The sequence below is a fragment of the Pezoporus flaviventris genome, unplaced genomic scaffold (assembly GCF_033815535.1).
Source record: "Pezoporus flaviventris isolate CSIRO_AGI_PZ_B2104156 unplaced genomic scaffold, CSIRO_AGI_Pfla_v1 ptg000160l, whole genome shotgun sequence".
Lineage (NCBI taxonomy): Eukaryota > Metazoa > Chordata > Aves > Psittaciformes > Psittacidae > Pezoporus > Pezoporus flaviventris.
Window position 1 is genome coordinate 2,088,415 of NW_026892708.1, and position 19,266 is coordinate 2,107,680.

A 19,266-nucleotide genomic window follows, 5' to 3' on the forward strand; every position below is an offset into this window, starting at 1 on the left:
TGCCTCTGCTCCCACAGCAGAAGAGCCAGGATTGAAAGCTGGTGCTGGACCTGTTCAGCACACAATCCCCTTTACATTGGTGCCTCCATCGTTGCTTTCACTGCTAACACTCATACAGGAAAAGCATTTGAATAGAATCCGTCCAGAGCCTGCTCCCTGCTGGCAGCAAAACAGCAGAGAATGAACAGTGGCATCTCCTCACACGGCACAAGGAGCAGCAGGGAAAGCTAGTGCTCTGCTTCTTCAGCACACAAGCAGCTTTGCAACGGGGTCACCATCATTGCAGTCTCTCCTCGGTTTCATACCTAAAAGTCCATTTGAATCCAAATTCTCAGGTGGTGTCTCTCAGCTGCCCAGCAGCACAGTTAGTACAGCACGAACGTTTGGCCTCTGCTCCCACAGCAGAAGAGCCAGGATTGAAAGCTCGTGCTGGACCTGTTCAGCACACAATCCCCTTTACATTGGTGCCTCCATCGTTGCTTTCACTGCTCACATTCATACAGGAAAAGCATTTGAATGGAATCAGTCCATAGGCTGCTCTCTGCTGCGCAGCAACACAGTCAGCACAGAATGAACAGTGGCATCTGCTCACACGGCAGAAGGAGCAGCAGGGAAAGCTAGTGCTCTGCTTCTTCAGCACACAAGCAGCTTTGCAAAGGGGTCACCATCATTGCAGTCTCTCCTCGGCTTCATACCTAAAAGTCCATTTGAATCCGAATTCTCAGGTGGTGTCGCTCAGCTGCCCAGCAGCACAGTGAGTACAGCACGAACGTTTGGCCTCTGCTCCCACAGCAGAAGAGCCAGGATTGAAAGCTGGTGCTGGACCTGTTCAGCACACAATCCCCTTTACATTGGTGCCTCCATCGTTGCTTTAACTGCTAACACTCATACAGGAAAAGCATTTGAATAGAATCTGTCCAGAGCCTGCTCCCTGCTGGCAGCAACTCCGCACAGAATGAACAGGGGCATCTGCTCACACGGCAGAAGGAGCAGCAGGGAAAGCTAGTGCTCTGCTTCTTCAGCACACAAGCAGCTTTGCAACGGGGTCACCATCATTGCAGTCTCTCCTCGGTTTCATACCTAAAAGTCCATTTGAATCCAAATTCTCAGGTGGTGTCTCTCAGCTGCCCAGCAGCACAGTGAGTACAGCACGAACGTTTGGCCTCTGCTCCCACAGCAGAAGAGCCAGGATTGAAAGCTGGTGCTGGACCTGTTCAGCACACAATCCCCTTTACATTGGTGCCTCCATCGTTGCTTTCACTGCTCACATTCATACAGGAAAAGCATTTGAATGGAATCAGTCCAGAGGCTGCTCTCTGCTGCGCAGGAACACAGTCAGCACAGAATGAACAGTGGCATCTGCTCACACGGCAGAAGGAGCAGCAGGGAAAGCTAGTGCTCTGCTTCTTCAGCACACAAGCAGCTTTGCAAAGGGGTCACCATCATTGCAGTCTCTCCTCGGCTTCATACCTAAAAGTCCATTTGAATCCGAATTCTCAGGTGGTGTCGCTCAGCTGCCCAGCAGCACAGTGAGTACAGCACGAACGTTTGGCCTCTGCTCCCACAGCAGAAGAGCCAGGATTGAAAGCTGGTGCTGGACCTGTTCAGCACACAATCCCCTTTACATTGGTGCCTCCATCGTTGCTTTCACTGCTAACACTCATACAGGAAAAGCATTTGATTAGAATCCGTCCAGAGCCTGCTCCCTGCTGGCAGCAACACAGCACAGAATGAACAGTGGCATCTGCTCACACGGCAGAAGGAGCAGCAGGGAAAGCTAGTGCTCTGCTTCTTCAGCACACAAGCAGCTTTGCAACGGGGTCACCATCATTGCAGTCTCTCCTCGGTTTCATACCTAAAAGTCCATTTGAATCCAAATTCTCAGGTGGTGTCTCTCAGCTGCCCAGCAGCACAGTTAGTACAGCACGAACGTTTGGCCTCTGCTCCCACAGCAGAAGAGCCAGGATTGAAAGCTGGTGCTGGACCTGTTCAGCACACAATCCCTTTTACATTGGTGCATTCATCGTTGCTTTCACTGCTCACATTCATACAGGAAAAGCATTTGAATGGAATCAGTCCAGAGGCTGCTCTCTGCTGCGCAGCAACACAGTCAGCACAGAATGAACAGTGGCATCTGCTCACACGGCAGAAGGAGCAGCAGGGAAAGCTAGTGCTCTGCTTCTTCAGCACACAAGCAGCTTTGCAAAGGGGTCACCATCATTGCAGTCTCTCCTCGGTTTCATACCTAAAAGTCCATTTGAATCCAAATTCTCAGGTGGTGTCTCTCAGCTGCCCAGCAGCACAGTGAGTACAGCACGAACGTTTGGCCTCTGCTCCCACAGCAGAAGAGCCAGGATTGAAATCTGGTGCTTGACCTGTTCAGCACACAATCCCCTTTACATTGGTGCCTCCATCGTTGCTTTCACTGCTAACACTCATACAGGAAAAGCATTTGAATAGAATCCGTCCAGAGCCTGCTCCCTGCTGTCAGCAACACAGCACAGAATGAACAGTGGCATCTGCTCACACGGCAGAAGGAGCAGCAGGGAAAGCTAGTGCTCTGCTTCTTCAGCACACAAGCAGCTTTGCAACGGGGTCACCATCATTGCAGTCTCTCCTTGGTTTCCTACCTAAAAGTCCATTTGAATCCAAATTCTCAGGTGGTGTCTCTCAGCTGCCCAGCAGCACAGTTAGTACAGCACGAACGTTTGGCCTCTGCTCCCACAGCAGAAGAGCCAGGATTGAAAGCTGGTGCTGGACCTGTTCAGCACACAATCCCCTTTACATTGGTGCCTCCATCGTTGCTTTCACTGCTCACTTTCATACAGGAAAAGCATTTGAATGGAATCAGTCCATAGGCTGCTCTCTGCTGCGCAGCAACACAGTCAGCACAGAATGAACAGTGGCATCTGCTCACACGGCAGAAGGAGCAGCAGGGAAAGCTAGTGCTCTGCTTCTTCAGCACACAAGCAGCTTTGCAAAGGGGTCACCATCATTGCAGTCTCTCCTCGGTTTCATACCTAAAAGTCCATTTGAATCCGAATTCTCAGGTGGTGTCGCTCAGCTGCCCAGCAGCACAGTGAGTACAGCACGAACGTTTGGCCTCTGCTCCCACAGCAGAAGAGCCAGGATTGAAAGCTGGTGCTGGACCTGTTCAGCACACAATCCCCTTTACATTGGTGCCTCCATCGTTGCTTTCACTGGTAACACTCATACAGGAAAAGCATTTGAATAGAATCTGTCCAGAGCCTGCTCCCTGCTGGCAGCAACACCGCACAGAATGAACAGGGGCATCTGCTCACACGGCAGAAGGAGCAGCAGGGAGAGCTAGTGCTCTGCTTCTTCAGCACACAAGCAGCTTTGCAACGGGGTCACCATCATTGCAGTCTCTCCTCGGTTTCATACCTAAAAGTCCATTTGAATCCAAATTCTCAGGTGGTGTCTCTCAGCTGCCCAGCAGCACAGTGAGTACAGCACGAACGTTTGGCCTCTGCTCCCACAGCAGAAGAGCCAGGATTGAAAGCTGGTGCTGGACCTGTTCAGCACACAATCCCCTTTACATTGGTGCCTCCATCGTTGCTTTCACTGCTCACATTCATACAGGAAAAGCATTTGAATGGAATCAGTCCATAGGCTGCTCTCTGCTGCGCAGCAACACAGTCAGCACAGAATGAACAGTGGCATCTGCTCACACGGCAGAAGGAGCAGCAGGGAAAGCTAGTGCTCTGCTTCTTCAGCACACAAGCAGCTTTGCAACGGGGTCACCATCATTGCAGTCTCTCCTCGGTTTCATACCTAAAAGTCCATTTGAATCCAAATTCTCAAGCGGTCTCAGCTGCCCAGAGGCACAGTGAGTACAGCACGAACGTTTGGCCTCTGCTCCCACAGCAGAAGAGCCAGGATTGAAAGCTGGTGCTGGACCTGTTCAGCACACAATCCCCTTTACATTGGTGCCTCCATCGTTGCTTTCACTGCTAACACTCATACAGGAAAAGCATTTGAATAGAATCAGTCCAGAGCCTGCTCCCTGCTGGCAGCAACACAGCACAGAATGAACAGTGGCATCTGCTCACACGGCAGAAGGAGCAGCAGGGAAAGCTAGTGCTCTGCTTCTTCAGCACACAAGCAGCTTTGCAACGGGGTCACCATCATTGCAGTCTCTCCTCGGTTTCATACCTAAAAGTCCATTTGAATCCAAATTCTCAGGTGGTGTCTCTCAGCTGCCCAGCAGCACAGTTAGTACAGCACGAACGTTTGGCCTCTGCTCCCACAGCAGAAGAGCCAGGATTGAAAGCTGGTGCTGGACCTGTTCAGCACACAATCTCCTTTACATTGGTGCCTCCATCGTTGCTTTCACTGCTCACTTTCATACAGGAAAAGCATTTGAATAGAATCCGTCCAGAGCCTGCTCCCTGCTGGCACCAACACAGCACAGAATGAACAGTGGCATCTGCTCACATGGCAGAAGGAGGAGCAGGGAAAGCTCGGGCTGTGTCTCTTCAGCACACAAGCAGCTTTGCAACGGGGTCACCATCATTGCAGTCTCTCCTCGGTTTCCTACCTAAAAGTCCATTTGAATCCAAATTCTCAGGTGGTGTCTCTCAGCTGCCCAGCAGCACAGTTCGTACAGCACGAACGTTTGGCCTCTGCTCCCACAGCAGAAGAGCCAGGATTGAAAGCTGGTGCTGGACCTGTTCAGCACACAATCACCTTTACATTGGTGCCTCCATCGTTGCTTTCACTGCTCACTTTCATACAGGAAAAGCATTTGAATGGAATCAGCCCAGAGCCTGCTCTCTGCTGTGCAGGAACACAGTCAGCACAGAATGAACAGTGGCATCAGCTCACACGGCAGAAGGAGCAGCAGGGAAAGCTAGTGCTCTGCTTCTTCAGCACACAAGCAGCTTTGCAACGGGGTCACCATCATTGCAGTCTCTCCTCGGTTTCATACCTAAAAGTCCATTTGAATCCAAATTCTCAGGTGGTGTCGCTCAGCTGCCCAGCAGCACAGTGAGTACAGCACGAACGTTTGGCCTCTGCTCCCACAGCAGAAGAGCCAGGATTGAAAGCTGGTGCTGGACCTGTTCAGCACACAATCCCCTTTACATTGGTGCCTCCATCGTTGCTTTCACTGCTCACATTCGTACAGGAAAAGCATTTGAATGGAATCAGTCCAGAGGCTGCTCTCTGCTGCGCAGGAACACAGTCAGCACAGAATGAACAGTGGCATCTGCTCACACGGCAGAAGGAGCAGCAGGGAAAGCTAGTGCTCTGCTTCTTCAGCACACAAGCAGCTTTGCAACGGGGTCACCATCATTGCAGTCTCTCCTCGGTTTCATACCTAAAAGTCCATTTGAATCCAAATTCTCAGGTGGTGTCTCTCAGCTGCCCAGCAGCACAGTGAGTACAGCACGAACGTTTGGCCTCTGCTCCCACAGCAGAAGAGCCAGTTTTGAAAGCTGGTGCTGGACCTGTTCAGCACACAATCCCCTTTACATTGGTGCCTCCATCGTTGCTTTCACTGCTCACATTCATACAGGAAAAGCATTTGAATGGAATCAGTCCAGAGGCTGCTCTCTGCTGCGCAGCAACACAGTCAGCACAGAATGAACAGTGGCATCTGCTCACACGGCAGAAGGAGCAGCAGGGAAAGCTAGTGCTCTGCTTCTTCAGCACACAAGCAGCTTTGCAAAGGGGTCACCATCATTGCAGTCTCTCCTCGGCTTCATACCTAAAAGTCCGTTTGAATCCGAATTCTCAGGTGGTGTCGCTCAGCTGCCCAGCAGCACAGTGAGTACAGCACGAACGTTTGGCCTCTGCTCCCACAGCAGAAGAGCCAGGATTGAAAGCTGGTGCTGGACCTGTTCAGCACACAATCACCTTTACATTGGTGCCTCCATCGTTGCTTTCACTGCTAACACTCATACAGGAAAAGCATTTGAATGGAATCAGTCCAGAGCCTGCTCCCTGCTGGCAGCAACACCGCACAGAATGAACAGTGGCATCTGCTCACACGGCAGAAGGAGCAGCAGGGAGAGCTAGTGCTCTGCTTCTTCAGCACACAAGCAGCTTTGCAACGGGGTCACCATCATTGCAGTCTCTCCTCGGTTTCATACCTAAAAGTCCATTTGAATCCAAATTCTCAGGTGGTGTCTCTCAGCTGCCCAGCAGCACAGTGAGTACAGCACGAACGTTTGGCCTCTGCTCCCACAGCAGAAGAGCCAGGATTGAAAGCTGGTGCTGGACCTGTTCAGCACACAATCCCCTTTACATTGGTGCCTCCATCGTTGCTTTCACTGCTCACATTCATACAGGAAAAGCATTTGAATGGAATCAGTCCATAGGCTGCTCTCTGCTGCGCAGCAACACAGTCAGCACAGAATGAACAGTGGCATCTGCTCACACGGCAGAAGGAGCAGCAGGGAAAGCTAGTGCTCTGCTTCTTCAGCACACAAGCAGCTTTGCAACGGGGTCACCATCATTGCAGTCTCTCCTCGGTTTCATACCTAAAAGTCCATTTGAATCCAAATTCTCAAGCGGTCTCAGCTGCCCAGAGGCACAGTGAGTACAGCACGAACGTTTGGCCTCTGCTCCCACAGCAGAAGAGCCAGGATTGAAAGCTGGTGCTGGACCTGTTCAGCACACAATCCCCTTTACATTGGTGCCTCCATCGTTGCTTTCACTGCTAACACTCATACAGGAAAAGCATTTGAATAGAATCAGTCCAGAGCCTGCTCCCTGCTGGCAGCAACACAGCACAGAATGAACAGTGGCATCTGCTCACACGGCAGAAGGAGCAGCAGGGAAAGCTAGTGCTCTGCTTCTTCAGCACACAAGCAGCTTTGCAACGGGGTCACCATCATTGCAGTCTCTCCTCGGTTTCATACCTAAAAGTCCATTTGAATCCAAATTCTCAGGTGGTGTCTCTCAGCTGCCCAGCAGCACAGTTAGTACAGCACGAACGTTTGGCCTCTGCTCCCACAGCAGAAGAGCCAGGATTGAAAGCTGGTGCTGGACCTGTTCAGCACACAATCTCCTTTACATTGGTGCCTCCATCGTTGCTTTCACTGCTCACTTTCATACAGGAAAAGCATTTGAATAGAATCCGTCCAGAGCCTGCTCCCTGCTGGCAGCAACACAGCACAGAATGAACAGTGGCATCTGCTCACATGGCAGAAGGAGGAGCAGGGAAAGCTCGGGCTGTGTCTCTTCAGCACACAAGCAGCTTTGCAACGGGGTCACCATCATTGCAGTCTCTCCTCGGTTTCCTACCTAAAAGTCCATTTGAATCCAAATTCTCAGGTGGTGTCTCTCAGCTGCCCAGCAGCACAGTTAGTACAGCACGAACGTTTGGCCTCTGCTCCCACAGCAGAAGAGCCAGGATTGAAAGCTGGTGCTGGACCTGTTCAGCACACAATCACCTTTACATTGGTGCCTCCATCGTTGCTTTCACTGCTCACTTTCATACAGGAAAAGCATTTGAATGGAATCAGCCCAGAGCCTGCTCTCTGCTGTGCAGGAACACAGTCAGCACAGAATGAACAGTGGCATCAGCTCACACGGCAGAAGGAGCAGCAGGGAAAGCTAGTGCTCTGCTTCTTCAGCACACAAGCAGCTTTGCAACGGGGTCACCATCATTGCAGTCTCTCCTCGGTTTCATACCTAAAAGTCCATTTGAATCCAAATTCTCAGGTGGTGTCGCTCAGCTGCCCAGCAGCACAGTGAGTACAGCACGAACGTTTGGCCTCTGCTCCCACAGCAGAAGAGCCAGGATTGAAAGCTGGTGCTGGACCTGTTCAGCACACAATCCCCTTTACATTGGTGCCTCCATCGTTGCTTTCACTGCTCACATTCGTACAGGAAAAGCATTTGAATGGAATCAGTCCAGAGGCTGCTCTCTGCTGCGCAGGAACACAGTCAGCACAGAATGAACAGTGGCATCTGCTCACACGGCAGAAGGAGCAGCAGGGAAAGCTAGTGCTCTGCTTCTTCAGCACACAAGCAGCTTTGCAACGGGGTCACCATCATTGCAGTCTCTCCTCGGTTTCATACCTAAAAGTCCATTTGAATCCAAATTCTCAGGTGGTGTCTCTCAGCTGCCCAGCAGCACAGTGAGTACAGCACGAACGTTTGGCCTCTGCTCCCACAGCAGAAGAGCCAGTTTTGAAAGCTGGTGCTGGACCTGTTCAGCACACAATCCCCTTTACATTGGTGCCTCCATCGTTGCTTTCACTGCTCACATTCATACAGGAAAAGCATTTGAATGGAATCAGTCCAGAGGCTGCTCTCTGCTGCGCAGCAACACAGTCAGCACAGAATGAACAGTGGCATCTGCTCACACGGCAGAAGGAGCAGCAGGGAAAGCTAGTGCTCTGCTTCTTCAGCACACAAGCAGCTTTGCAAAGGGGTCACCATCATTGCAGTCTCTCCTCGGCTTCATACCTAAAAGTCCGTTTGAATCCGAATTCTCAGGTGGTGTCGCTCAGCTGCCCAGCAGCACAGTGAGTACAGCACGAACGTTTGGCCTCTGCTCCCACAGCAGAAGAGCCAGGATTGAAAGCTGGTGCTGGACCTGTTCAGCACACAATCACCTTTACATTGGTGCCTCCATCGTTGCTTTCACTGCTAACACTCATACAGGAAAAGCATTTGAATAGAATCTGTCCAGAGCCTGCTCCCTGCTGGCAGCAACACCGCACAGAATGAACAGTGGCATCTGCTCACACGGCAGAAGGAGCAGCAGGGAGAGCTAGTGCTCTGCTTCTTCAGCACACAAGCAGCTTTGCAACGGGGTCACCATCATTGCAGTCTCTCCTCGGTTTCATACCTAAAAGTCCATTTGAATCCAAATTCTCAAGCGGTCTCAGCCGCCCAGAGGCACAGTGAGTACAGCACGAACGTTTGGCATCTGCTCCCACAGCAGAAGAGCCAGGATTGAAATCTGGTGCTTGACCTGTTCAGCACACAATCCCCTTTACATTGGTGCCTCCATCGTTGCTTTCACTGCTAACACTCATACAGGAAAAGCATTTGAATAGAATCCGTCCAGAGCCTGCTCCCTGCTGGCAGCAACACAGCACAGAATGAACAGTGGCATCTGCTCACACGGCAGAAGGAGCAGCAGGGAAAGCTAGTGCTCTGCTTCTTCAGCACACAAGCAGCTTTGCAACGGGGTCACCATCATTGCAGTCTCTCCTCGGTTTCATACCTAAAAGTCCATTTGAATCCAAATTCTCAGGTGGTGTCTCTCAGCTGCCCAGCAGCACAGTGAGTACAGCACGAACGTTTGGCCTCTGCTCCCACAGCAGAAGAGCCAGGATTGAAAGCTGGTGCTGGACCTGTTCAGCACACAATCCCCTTTACATTGGTGCATCCATCGTTGCTTTCACTGCTAACACTCATACAGGAAAAGCATTTGAATAAAATCCGTCCAGAGCCTGCTCCCTGCTGGCAGCAACACAGCACAGAATAAACAGTGGCATCTGCTCACACGGCAGAAGGAGCAGCAGGGAAAGCTAGTGCTCTGCTTCTTCAGCACACAAGCAGCTTTGCAACGGGATCACCATCATTGCAGTCTCTCCTCGGTTTCCTACCTAAAAGTCCATTTGAATCCAAATTCTCAGGTGGTGTCTCTCAGCTGCCCAGCAGCACAGTTAGTACAGCACGAACGTTTGGCCTCTGCTCCCACAGCAGAAGAGCCAGGATTGAAAGCTGGTGCTGGACCTGTTCAGCACACAATCCCCTTTACATTGGTGCCTCCATCGTTGCTTTCACTGCTCACATTCATACAGGAAAAGCATTTGAATGGAATCAGTCCAGAGCCTGCTCTCTGCTGCGCAGCAACACTGTCAGCACAGAATGAACAGTAGCATCTGCTCACTCGGCAGAAGGAGCAGCAGGGAAAGCTAGTGCTCTGCTTCTTCAGCACACAAGCAGCTTTGCAACGGGGTCACCATCATTGCAGTCTCTCCTCGGTTTCATACCTAAAAGTCCATTTGAATCCAAATTCTCAGGTGGTGTCTCTCAGCTGCCCAGCAGCACAGTGAGTACAGCACGAACGTTTGGCCTCTGCTCCCACAGCAGAAGAGCCAGGATTGAAAGCTGGTGCTGGACCTGTTCAGCACACAATCCCCTTTACATTGGTGCCTCCATCGTTGCTTTAACTGCTAACACTCATACAGGAAAAGCATTTGAATAGAATCCGTCCAGAGCCTGCTCCCTGTTGGCAGCAACACAGCACAGAATGAACAGTGGCATCTGCTCACACGGCAGAAGGAGCAGCAGGGAAAGCTAGTGCTCTGCTTCTTCAGCACACAAGCAGCTTTGCAACGGGGTCACCATCATTGCAGTCTCTCCTCGGTTTCATACCTAAAAGTCCATTTGAATCCGAATTCTCAGGTGGTGTCTCTCAGCTGCCCAGCAGCACAGTTAGTACAGCACGAACGTTTGGCCTCTGCTCCCACAGCAGAAGAGCCAGGATTGAAAGCTGGTGCTGGACCTGTTCAGCACACAATCCCCTTTACATTGGTGCCTCCATCGTTGCTTTCACTGCTAACACTCATACAGGAAAAGCATTTGAATAGAATCTGTCCAGAGCCTGCTCCCAGCTGGCAGCAACCCCGCACAGAATGAACAGGGGCATCTGCTCACACGGCAGAAGGAGCAGCAGGGAAAGCTAGTGCTCTGCTTCTTCAGCACACAAGCAGCTTTGCAAGGGGGTCACCATCATTGCACTCTCTCCTCGGTTTCATACCTAAAAGTCCATTTGAATCCAAATTCTCAAGCGGTCTCAGCTGCCCAGAGGCACAGTGAGTACAGCACGAACGTTTGGCCTCTGCTCCCACAGCAGAAGAGCCAGGATTGAAAGCTGGTGCTGGACCTGTTCAGCACACAATCCCCTTTACATTGGTGCCTCCATCGTTGCTTTAACTGCTAACACTCATACAGGAAAAGCATTTGAATAGAATCCGTCCAGAGCCTGCTCCCTGTTGGCAGCAACACAGCACAGAATGAACAGTGGCATCTGCTCACACGGCAGAAGGAGCAGCAGGGAAAGCTAGTGCTCTGCTTCTTCAGCACACAAGCAGCTTTGCAAAGGGGTCACCATCATTGCAGTCTCTCCTCGGCTTCATACCTAAAAGTCCATTTGAATCCGAATTCTCAGGTGGTGTCGCTCAGCTGCCCAGCAGCACAGTGAGTACAGCACGAACGTTTGGCCTCTGCTCCCACAGCAGAAGAGCCAGGATTGAAAGCTGGTGCTGGACCTGTTCAGCACACAACCCCCTTTACATTGGTGCCTCCATCGTTGCTTTCACTGCTAACACTCATACAGGAAAAGCATTTGAATAGAATCTGTCCAGAGCCTGCTCCCTGCTGGCAGCAACACCGCACAGAATGAACAGGGGCATCTGCTCACACGGCATAAGGAGCAGCAGGGAAAGCTAGTGCTCTGCTTCTTCAGCACACAAGCAGCTTTGCAACGGGGTCACCATCATTGCAGTCTCTCCTCGGTTTCATACCTAAAAGTCCATTTGAATCCAAATTCTCAGGTGGTGTCTCTCAGCTGCCCAGAGGCACAGTGAGTACAGCACGAACGTTTGGCCTCTGCTCCCACAGCAGAAGAGCCAGGATTGAAAGCTGGTGCTGGACCTGTTCAGCACACAATCACCTTTACATTGGTGCCTCCATCGTTGCTTTCACTGCTAACACTCATACAGGAAAAGCATTTGAATAGAATCCGTCCAGAGCCTGCTCCCTGCTGGCAGCAACACAGCACAGAATGAACAGTGGCATCTGCTCCCACGGCAGAAGGAGCAGCAGGGAAAGCTAGTGCTCTGCTTCTTCAGCACACAAGCAGCTTTGCAACGGGGTCACCATCATTGCAGTCTCTCCTCGGTTTCATACCTAAAAGTCCATTTGAATCCAAATTCTCAGGTGGTGTCTCTCAGCTGCCCAGCAGCACAGTGAGTACAGCACGAACGTTTGTCCTCTGCTCCCACAGCAGAAGAGCCAGGATTGAAAGCTGGTGCTGGACCTGTTCAGCACACAATCCCCTTTACATTGGTGCCTCCATCGTTGCTTTCACTGCTCACATTCATACAGGAAAAGCATTTGAATGGAATCAGTCCAGAGGCTGCTCTCTGCTGCGCAGCAACACAGTCAGCACAGAATGAACAGTGGCATCTGCTCACACGGCAGAAGGAGCAGCAGGGAAAGCTAGTGCTCTGCTTCTTCAGCACACAAGCAGCTTTGCAACGGGGTCACCATCATTGCAGTCTCTCCTCGGGTTCATACCTAAAAGTCCATTTGAATCCAAATTCTCAGGTGGTGTCTCTCAGCTGCCCAGCAGCACAGTTAGTATAGCACGAACGTTTGGCCTCTGCTCCCACAGCAGAAGAGCCAGGATTGAAAGCTGGTGCTGGACCTGTTCAGCACACAATCCCCTTTACATTGGTGCCTCCATCGTTGCTTTCACTGCTCACATTCATACAGGAAAAGCATTTGAATGGAATCAGTCCAGAGGCTGCTCTCTGCTGCGCAGGAACACAGTCAGCACAGAATGAACAGTGGCATCTGCTCCCACGGCAGAAGGAGCAGCAGGGAAAGCTAGTGCTCTGCTTCTTCAGCACACAAGCAGCTTTGCAACGGGGCCACCATCATTGCAGTCTCTCCTCGGGTTCATACCTAAAAGTCCATTTGAATCCAAATTCTCAGGTGGTGTCTCTCAGCTGCCCAGCAGCACAGTTAGTATAGCACGAACGTTTGGCCTCTGCTCCCACAGCAGAAGAGCCAGGATTGAAAGCTGGTGCTGGACCTGTTCAGCACACAATCCCCTTTACATTGGTGCCTCCATCGTTGCTTTCACTGCTAACACTCATACAGGAAAAGCATTTGAATAGAATACGTCCAGAGCCTGCTCCCTACTGGCAGCAACACAGCACAGAATGAACAGTGGCATCTGCTCACACGGCAGAAGGAGCAGCAGGGAAAGCTAGTGCTCTGCTTCTTCAGCACACAAGCAGCTTTGCAACGGGGTCACCATCATTGCAGTCTCTCCTCGGTTTCATACCTAAAAGTCCATTTGAATCCAAATTCTCAAGCGGTCTCAGCTGCCCAGAGGCACAGTGAGTACAGCACGAACGTTTGGCCTCTGCTCCCACAGCAGAAGAGCCAGGATTGAAAGCTGGTGCTGGACCTGTTCAGCACACAATCCCCTTTACATTGGTGCCTCCATCGTTGCTTTCACTGCTAACACTCATACAGGAAAAGCATTTGAATGGAATCCGTCCAGAGCCTGCTCCCTGCTGGCAGCAACACAGCACAGAATGAACAGTGGCATCTGCTCACACGGCAGAAGGAGCAGCAGGGAAAGCTAGTGCTCTGCTTCTTCAGCACACAAGCAGCTTTGCAACGGGGTCACCATCATTGCAGTCTCTCCTCGGTTTCATACCTAAAAGTCCATTTGAATCCAAATTCTCAAGCGGTCTCAGCTGCCCAGAGGCACAGTGAGTACAGCACGAACGTTTGGCCTCTGCTCCCACAGCAGAAGAGCCAGGATTGAAAGCTGGTGCTGGACCTGTTCAGCACACAATCCCCTTTACATTGGTGCCTCCATCGTTGCTTTCACTGCTAACACTCATACAGGAAAAGCATTTGAATAGAATCCGTCCAGAGCCTGCTCCCTGTTGGCAGCAACACAGCACAGAATGAACAGTGGCATCTGCTCACACAGCAGAAGGAGCAGCAGGGAAAGCTAGTGCTCTGCTTCTTCAGCACACAAGCAGCTTTGCAACGGGGTCACCATCATTGCAGTCTCTCCTCGGTTTCATACCTAAAAGTCCATTTGAATCCAAATTCTCAGGTGGTGTCTCTCAGCTGCCCAGCAGCACAGTGAGTACAGCACGAACGTTTGGCCTCTGCTCCCACAGCAGAAGAGCCAGGATTGAAAGCTGGTGCTGGACCTGTTCAGCACACAATCCCCTTTACATTGGTGCCTCCATCGTTGCTTTCACTGCTAACACTCATACAGGAAAAGCATTTGAATAGAATCCGTCCAGAGCCTGCTCCCTGCTGGCAGCAACACAGCACAGAATGAACAGTGGCATCTGCTCACACGGCAGAAGGAGCAGCAGGGAAAGCTAGTGCTCTGCTTCTTCAGCACACAAGCAGCTTTGCAACGGGGTCACCATCATTGCAGTCTCTCCTCGGTTTCATACCTAAAAGTCCATTTGAATCCAAATTCTCAGGTGGTGTCTCTCAGCTGCCCAGCAGCACAGTTAGTACAGCACGAACGTTTGGCCTCTGCTCCCACAGCAGAAGAGCCAGGATTGAAAGCTGGTGCTGGACCTGTTCAGCACACAATCCCTTTTACATTGGTGCATTCATCGTTGCTTTCACTGCTCACTTTCATACAGGAAAAGCATTTGAATGGAATCAGTCCAGAGGCTGCTCTCTGCTGCGCAGCAACACAGTCAGCACAGAATGAACAGTGGCATCTGCTCACACGGCAGAAGGAGCAGCAGGGAAAGCTAGTGCTCTGCTTCTTCAGCACACAAGCAGCTTTGCAACGGGGTCACCATCATTGCAGTCTCTCCTCGGTTTCATACCTAAAAGTCCATTTGAATCCAAATTCTCAGGTGGTGTCTCTCAGCTGCCCAGCAGCACAGTTAGTACAGCACGAACGTTTGGCCTCTGCTCCCACAGCAGAAGAGCCAGGATTGAAAGCTGGTGCTGGACCTGTTCAGCACACAATCCCTTTTACATTGGTGCATTCATCGTTGCTTTCACTGCTCACTTTCATACAGGAAAAGCATTTGAATGGAATCAGTCCAGAGGCTGCTCTCTGCTGCGCAGCAACACAGTCAGCACAGAATGAACAGGGGCATCTGCTCACACGGCAGAAGGAGCAGCAGGGAAAGCTAGTGCTCTGCTTCTTCAGCACACAAGCAGCTTTGCAACGGGGTCACCATCATTGCAGTCTCTCCTCGGTTTCATACCTAAAAGTCCATTTGAATCCAAATTCTCAAGCGGTCTCAGCTGCCCAGCAGCACAGTGAGTACAGCACGAACGTTTGGCATCTGCTCCCACAGCAGAAGAGCAAGGATTGAAAGCTGGTGCTGGACCTGTTCAGCACACAATCCCCTTTACATTGGTGCATCCATCGTTGCTTTCACTGTTAACACTCGTACAGGAAAAGCATTTGAATAGAATCAGTCCAGAGCCTGCTCCCTGCTGGCAGCAACACAGCACAGAATGAACAGTGGCATCTGCTCACACGGCAGAAGGACCAGCAGGGAAAGCTAGTGCTGTGTCTCTTCAGCACACAAGAAGCTTTGCAACGGGGTCACCATCATTGCAGTCTCTCCTCGGTTTCATACCTAAAAGTCCATTTGAATACAAATTCTCAGGTGGTCTCTCTCAGCTGCCCAGCAGCACAGTTAGTACAGCACGAACGTTTGGCCTCTGCTCCCACAGCAGAAGAGCCAGGATTGAAAGCTGGTGCTGGACCTGTTCAGCACACAATCACCTTTACATTGGTGCCTCCATCGTTGCTTTCACTGCTCACATTCATACAGGAAAAGCATTTGAATGGAATCCGTCCAGAACCTGCTCTCTGCTGCGCAGGAACACAGTCAGCACAGAATGAACAGTGGCATCTGCTCACACGGCAGAAGGAGCAGCAGGGAAAGCTAGTGCTCTGCTTCTTCAGCACACAAGCAGCTTTGCAACGGGGTCACCATCATTGCAGTCTCTCCTCGGTTTCATACCTAAAAGTCCATTTGAATCCAAATTCTCAGGTGGTGTCTCTCAGCTGCCCAGCAGCACAGTGAGTACAGCACGAACGTTTGGCCTCTGCTCCCACAGCAGAAGAGCCAGGATTGAAAGCTGGTGCTGGACCTGTTCAGCACACAATCCCCTTTACATTGGTGCCTCCATCGTTGCTTTAACTGCTAACACTCATACAGGAAAAGCATTTGAATAGAATCCGTCCAGAGCCTGCTCCCTGCTGGCAGCAACACAGCACAGAATGAACAGTGGCATCTGCTCACACGGCAGAAGGAGCAGCAGGGAAAGCTAGTGCTCTGCTTCTTCAGCACACAAGCAGCTTTGCAACGGGGTCACCATCATTGCAGTCTCTCCTCGGTTTCATACCTAAAAGTCCATTTGAATCCAAATTCTCAGGTGGTGTCTCTCAGCTGCCCAGCAGCACAGTTAGTACAGCACGAACGTTTGGCCTCTGCTCCCACAGCAGAAGAGCCAGGATTGAAAGCTGGTGCTGGACCTGTTCAGCACACAATCCCCTTTACATTGGTGCATTCATCGTTGCTTTCACTGCTAACACTCATACAGGAAAAGCATTTGAATAGAATCCGTCCAGAGCCTGCTCCCTGCTGGCAGCAACACAGCACAGAATGAACAGTGGCATCTGCTCACACGGCAGAAGGACCAGCAGGGAAAGCTAGTGCTCTGCTTCTTCAGCACACAAGCAGCTTTGCAACGGGGTCACCATCATTGCAGTCTCTCCTCGGTTTCATACCTAAAAGTCCATTTGAATCCAAATTCTCAAGCGGTCTCAGCTGCCCAGCAGCACAGTGAGTACAGCACGAACGTTTGGCATCTGCTCCCACAGCAGAAGAGCAAGGATTGAAAGCTGGTGCTGGACCTGTTCAGCACACAATCCCCTTTACATTGGTGCATCCATCGTTGCTTTCACTGCTAACACTCGTACAGGAAAAGCATTTGAATAGAATCAGTCCAGAGCCTGCTCCCTGCTGGCAGCAACACAGCACAGAATGAACAGGGGCATCTGCTCACACGGCAGAAGGACCAGCAGGGAAAGCTAGTGCTGTGTCTCTTCAGCACACAAGCAGCTTTGCAACGGGGTCACCATCATTGCAGTCTCTCCTCGGTTTCATACCTAAAAGTCCATTTGAATCCAAATTCTCAGGTGGTGTCTCTCAGCTGCCCAGCAGCACAGTTAGTACAGCACGAACGTTTGGCCTCTGCTCCCACAGCAGAAGAGCCAGGATTGAAAGCTGGTGCTGGACCTGTTCAGCACACAATCCCCTTTACATTGGTGCCTCCATCGTTGCTTTCACTGCTCACATTCATACAGGAAAAGCATTTGAATGGAATCAGTCCAGAGGCTGCTCTCTGCTGCGCAGCAACACAGTCAGCACAGAATGAACAGTGGCATCTGCTCACACGGCAGAAGGAGCAGCAGGGAAAGCTAGTGCTCTGCTTCTTCAGCACACAAGCAGCTTTGCAACGGGGTCACCATCATTGCAGTCTCTCCTCGGCTTCATACCTAAAAGTCCATTTGAATCCAAATTCTCAGGTGGTGTCTCTCAGCTGCCCAGCAGCACAGTTAGTACAGCACGAACGTTTGGCCTCTGCTCCCACAGCAGAAGAGCCAGGATTGAAAGCTGGTGCTGGACCTGTTCAGCACACAATCCCTTTTACATTGGTGCATTCATCGTTGCTTTCACTGCTCACTTTCATACAGGAAAAGCATTTGAATGGAATCAGTCCAGAGGCTGCTCTCTGCTGCGCAGCAACACAGTCAGCACAGAATGAACAGTGGCATCTGCTCACACGGCAGAAGGAGCAGCAGGGAAAGCTAGTGCTCTGCTTCTTCAGCACACAAGCAGCTTTGCAAAGGGGTCACCATCATTGCAGTCTCTCCTCGGTTTCATACCTAAAAGTCCATTTGAATCCAAATTCTCAAGCGGTCTCAGCTGCCCAGCAGCACAGTGAGTACAGCACGAACGTTTGGCCTCAGCTCCCACAGCAGAAGAGCAAGGATTGAAAGCTGGTGCTGGACCTGTTCAGCACACAATCCCCTTTACATTGGTGCATCCATCGTTGCTTTCACTGCTAACACTCATACAGGAAAAGCATTTGAATAGAATCCGTCCAGAGCCTGCTCCCTGCTGGCAGCAACACAGCACAGAATGAACAGGGGCATCTGCTCACACGGAAGAAGGAGCAGCAGGGAAAGCTAGTGCTCTGCTTCTTCAGCACACAAGCAGCTTTGCAACGGGGTCACCATCATTGCAGTCTCTCCTCGGTTTCATACCTAAAAGTCCATTTGAATCCAAATTCTCAGGTGGTGTCTCTCAGCTGCCCAGCAGCACAGTTAGTACAGCACGAACGTTTGGCCTCTGCTCCCACAGCAGAAGAGCCAGGATTGAAAGCTGGTGCTGGACCTGTTCAGCACACAATCCCTTTTACATTGGTGCATTCATCGTTGCTTTCACTGCTCACTTTCATACAGGAAAAGCATTTGAATGGAATCAGTCCAGAGGCTGCTCTCTGCTGCGCAGCAACACAGTCAGCACAGAATGAACAGTGGCATCTGCTCACACGGCAGAAGGAGCAGCAGGGAAAGCTAGTGCTCTGCTTCTTCAGCACACAAGCAGCTTTGCAACGGGGTCACCATCATTGCAGTCTCTCCTCGGTTTCATACCTAAAAGTCCATTTGAATCCAAATTCTCAAGCGGTCTCAGCTGCCCAGCAGCACAGTGAGTACAGCACGAACGTTTGGCATCTGCTCCCACAGCAGAAGAGCAAGGATTGAAAGCTGGTGCTGGACCTGTTCAGCACACAATCCCCTTTACATTGGTGCATCCATCGTTGCTTTCACTGTTAACACTCGTACAGGAAAAGCATTTGAATAGAATCAGTATAGAGCCTGCTCCCTGCTGGCAGCAACACAGCACAGAATGAACAGTGGCATCTGCACACACGGCAGAAGGACCAGCAGGGAAAGCTAGTGCTGTGTCTCTTCAGCACACAAGAAGCTTTGCAACGGGGTCACCATCATTGCAGTCTCTCCTCGGTTTCATACCTAAAAGTCCATTTGAATACAAATTCTCAGGTGGTCTCTCTCAGCTGCCCAGCAGCACAGTGAGTACAGCACGAACGTTTGGCCTCTGCTCCCACAGCAGAAGAGCCAGGATTGAAAGCTGGTGCTGGACCTGTTCAGCACACAATCCCTTTTACATTGGTGCATTCATCGTTGCTTTCACTGCTCACTTTCATACAGGAAAAGCATTTGAATGGAATCAGTCCAGAGGCTGCTCTCTGCTGCGCAGCAACACAGTCAGCACAGAATGAACAGGGGCATCTGCTCACACGGCAGAAGGAGCAGCAGGGAAAGCTAGTGCTCTGCTTCTTCAGCACACAAGCAGCTTTGCAACGGGGTCACCATCATTGCAGTCTCTCCTCGGTTTCATACCTAAAAGTCCATTTGAATCCGAATCA